We start from the raw sequence: 5062 nt of genomic DNA on the forward strand, positions 1-5062 counted from the left end.
ATTGGTTAGGGTTTATGGCTTCGTACATGAAGCAGCATAAATTACTGGAAGCCATTCAAAGGAGGCCATGGTTACAGTGGTGGGGTCAAGGTTCTGGTATAGGGTCTAGGGACCATCACATTACAGCAAGGAGGGCAGAGAGATGGCAGGGAGAGCGGCAAGGGAGGCTGAAGGCTGTGCCATTTTAAGGATTTTTTGGCCACTGGCAAGACATAATTGTGCAATCCGCCCCCTCCTTTCAGAACAGCTTTAAATCGATTACCCAATTCAAAAAGTTAAACTTTCAGAAATGGGGCACACCATGAAAGCCATAAGCTCAAGCTACCTGGTTACCACCAGCCGCATAGTACTGAATGAAACCTTGAAAAACATTGATAAACCTGTTTAGTTTCCGTGGACCTAGATTTTCTTTTAACTTTCAATAACAATATTTTAACTGGAATTTAGCATCTTACCAGCCTGATCCCCTCATTGCAGAAATGACTTGGTTATGGTGACTTGGTGGAAGTTGGAGAACTAGGGCACACTATTTAAATAATATATTTGCATACAGCACTTCAAATGTACCATTAATTGCCAGACTTTCGTAATCACAAATAATTCCCTATTCACAACTGTCGTTCCCGCTGCAGCAGTGATAAATAATGTTCTGCTACAAGGATTTTCACCTTTCCAGTGGGGTGACGGGTAGAAAGTAAAGATGAGATGCACAGAGAAAAGAGGTGAAGCAGAGAAAGAGGTGGGATTGATACAGACGTAAAGTGTATGGCAGAGAGAGACAGAGAGGTTAAGTAGAGCGGTGTATATAAAGAGAGGGGCACAGAGAGAGGTAGAGACATTGAGAGACGGGCGAAGTAGCTGGAAGAGAAATGCAAGGGGTGAGATCACAACAGAGCTGCGAGGTGCAGAGAGAGAGCGGTGAGGTTAAGAAAGAGAGTTGAGAGTTGAGACAGAAGAAGGGAGAGGTTGGCACAGAGAGTGGCAGAGAGGAGTTCAGGCTGTGAAAGAGTAGCAGAAAGAGAGGTGGGCTAGTGGGAGGTAATTTGAGAGCGAGGTGAGGTAGACATATATGAGGTAGCGAGAGATGAGCTACACAGAGAAGGAGTAAGTGTATACAGATAGGCAGAGAGTGAAATAAAAACCCAGTGGCAAGGTAAAAGAAGTGAGGAGAAGTAAGGCGAGAGACATGAGACGGACAGATTCTTTTTAGGGTTCATTGGCACCAACTCCCTCAGATTGCACTGGCTAAGGTTGGGCAAGCCAAGCAGGCATATACAGCTTCGGTGAAGTGTGCATAAGTAACTGGGATAACTTCAAAGCAGGATGTACTTTGTAAATAATTGATGCACTCTGTAGCTAAAATGCTCCCAATCAAAATAAAAATTCAAATTCCATCTTTAAATATATTTTAAAAATTCACTCACTTTGTACTAAAACATAAAGTTGCAATCTTCTGAAAATAGATTAATTTTCCCCCAAGTACTAGCTTTTCCTTGCCTATACAACAAGAACCCTCCAAAGAAAGCTTTATGTTTTTTTAAAGAAACAGCTTTTTTTTAAAGAACATTCTTTTGCCTCCAGCTAACAGCTTTCATTTTTAATGACGACACTGCTTTGACCCTGAATGTTTCATAAACTTCTCACATTTACTACTGACCCACACCTACTGATACTGCCATTGTACAGTCTTGTGTAACGATTACATACTATATACAGTCACGATGCCCTCAGTATGACAGTGATGCTGCAGGATGCCCACCACATCTGATGTTAGAGGGATGCACTTTATGCTAACCAGAAGCCAGCGGTGGCAGGAGAGCTGGATTTTCGTGGTGATGGTGAAAGCGAGTGGTCAGTTTCATAGAATATGTGACATACGTATAAGAGAGATTTCCCAACTCGAATTTGAATTGCTACCAGCTTTCATTTGGCCCAAATGAAAGCTGGTAGCAATTCAAATTAGAGAAGAAAGTGATGATGAATATTTATTTCACGTAACCTAGAATGCATTACCATTATTACTAGGAAGCAGTGTGCCCAGTTTACTATGGCATTGGCACAAATAAATTGAGCTTGTTTGCACAAATACCTCCCTTCGTGGTTGTATAGTCACGGTTTGTAGTCTCGTAATCTGAATTTACACTTATAGATCGATCTGCTCCAGGAAGCGGGTTGCTGGTGTTACTTGCCTTCAGTAAACATCCACAAACATGCATGTATGTAGGGGGGTTCATACACATTTGATAGACCTGTTGTTGCTTCTATGAACGTCAGGGGTTTTCTTTTTTTAACTACATAGGTAAATTATCAAGGATGATACACAGGATGTAACCCCCCTCCCCCAAAAATGGTGGCGTCAAGTGTGAAGGGACGAGTCCAAAGGAAAAACATTTTGCAGCGGAGAAAAACATTTAAAACTTTAGGAGGTGCACTAGCGCAGCACATGTAGACATGCGCCAATGTACCGATTACACTTACTCATGCGAAAATGCATTCGCTTCTTAGTAACTTGCAATTCGCAATAGTGTACTGCTGGAAAACTGTGGCACAGTCCGGTCCTGTGTGTCAGCCTCAGCCGCCCAGAACTACACCCCTGAAATTCTCTGTGAATTCCTATAAATAAGTAAATGTACTCCGCATGCACTGCTTTATGAACTTATTTTGAGAATCGGGCCCTTGGCGTCATTAAGAGATGGAGCCACATGACAGTCCTAGTGCCTGCCTGCCCCTGGATGGCCTTATTTGTGTACATCAAAGCGCTCTGGAGTGACAGTATGGCATCGTGCTGGCGTTGTAGAAATCACTTCAAATAAATAGTGAGCAAACTAGCATGTGAAGAAACTTTTCCGAGCCTCAACCTGCCAAGGCAGTGATGGAGCGAGTTTCAGAATTCATTTTATTCTGACTCGCGAAGTTAATTCTCTGTAACATGAACTAATGTATTAATGAATTGTTGCATGATTTGTTTAATTAATTCAACTTAGAGTAAAATTACATTCACAAACACGTGGGACTAACATTATGTGCTCTTGTTGCATTTGCGAGTTTGTCTTGTAACACATGATTAATATTGTCTTGTTCGTCCTATTGTCCTTGTCACTATTAATGCGGCTGATCATTTTATGGCATGTGCTTTCATTATGTGTGCTTATATGTTTGTCTTATGTTGTGACTGTTTATCTATGTTTTGTTCGACAACTTTTTTTTACTCTTTCAGATATATAAAGAATCCAGCTGGACATTAAGAAGAATGGTAGATATTAAATGTGCTGCTTTATTTGTTTGCTTCTGCTAGGTTACATATATTAATGGGTTAATTATTAGCAATGAAGGGTGGGTAACAGAAGGGTTTATTTTACTTGAATTAATCACCTTTTTGTGTTTGTTTAAATACTAGCTCGAGTGAAAGGTTTGAGGCGTAGTTCTAATGAAAAGTTGGTTGGCCTGACAAAAGGAGCTGAGCACGACAGTGATGGTGTTTTCGTTGAAAAACTTCCACGGAAACGTGCAGAAGCTCAAACAATGGACGATCTGTACATCAAGCTCCGAAAGCAAAAGCGTCAAGGCCAAGGAAGCGTGTAGAGGCAGCTTGGCTAAAATCCTGGAGGAAATAAATTTTAACTTTTAGTTAAATGTTGCAACTCTGGGAAGTCAGTGTTGCTCCGTGTCAATGGACAATGACATAATGATGTCACTAGTAGTGATGCGTTGGCCTCTCGGTGGTCTGATGGATGACAACCAATTAGGTTGCTGCTTTTTGTAAAAATATCGGTTTTAGTTAGATTAATGAGTAAGAAAGGTATAACAAGCATTTGCAATGCAATAGGTCTCGCATTAGGAAAGTTTGAGGTATTGGTATTGTAAATGACAATTTTTTTTATCTATGTGTTGGTTTTGAAAATAGCGAAATTAATAGTTTGTCATTTACAATGCCAATAGTTTTAACTTTTGCAAATGTGACACCTATAGCATTTGTACTGCAATATGTGTTGTATTTACGTGACTTAGATGTATTGATATTACAAATAACAATGGCTTTAAATTTTTTTAAATAATTAATATTGCAGGTTTTAAAAACAACTTAATAAAAGGCATTGCCATTTACAATGCCAATAGCTCTAACTTTAATAATGCGAGACCTATTGCATTGCAAATGCTTGGTATTAAAGTTGGTAATGCTGTTTGGGCATTAGTTGCACTTCATTAGTACCAGTTTAATGACTAAAAATAGAAATAAGGAACAGAAAGGTGACCAGTTCAACTTTGCAAAGGGTCTTCCAATGCGCGGCAACATGAATCACTGCATTTTTAGTAACTTGTGAACTGTTTGGGCTAGAAGAAAATTTAGTTTTTCTTAAAATATGCATATTATGTAGCAAATTGTGGAATATGTGGCACATCTATAATTATGCAAAAATCTATTGGCTTTGTAAATGTTCATATGCTGAATATACAATTCAGCAGGCGGCTTCTATTGCCTAAGTCACTAACTGTGTTATTATTGAGGTTGGTGTGTGGCATGTAGGAGAGTCAGTTTTCCAGACAATAAATTATTTCTTTCCAGCAGGTTGGCTGTTTTACACAACTCGGGGTGACGGTTGCGGTCCTTGCTAGATAAAATATTTATTTTTACTACAGTGCAGAGTGCATTGTGTTATCTCTGTTCCGGGGCTTAAAAGCTTCCCGTGCTGGCGCTCTGCTTTCCTAGTTTCCTGAAGTTCTGCTGAGGAGTCTGCGGCCAGAGCAATAAATGCAACAAGCATTGGCATAGACACTAGGTTTCACCTTTGGGACCTTATAAGTATTAAGTCATGCAGCACATTATCCTGGGTGCTACAACAACTACTACAGATGCAGTATGTTTCCAATCTTGGTTGCTGTAGTCCCCATTAATAGTGGATCTGGGAGAGGATGCTAGTGGGTGACTGCGCTTAAAATAATGTTTATACAAATGTGCTCCTGGACAGACACAGAGACAGATGCAAGTGTATACACGGACAGACATAGCGACAGAAGAAAGCGTGCACAGACACTGCGATAGACGCAAATGTTGACACCGACA

The sequence above is a fragment of the Lissotriton vulgaris genome, unplaced genomic scaffold, assembly GCF_964263255.1.
Source record: "Lissotriton vulgaris unplaced genomic scaffold, aLisVul1.2 SCAFFOLD_2974, whole genome shotgun sequence".
Classification (NCBI taxonomy): Eukaryota; Metazoa; Chordata; class Amphibia; order Caudata; family Salamandridae; genus Lissotriton; species Lissotriton vulgaris.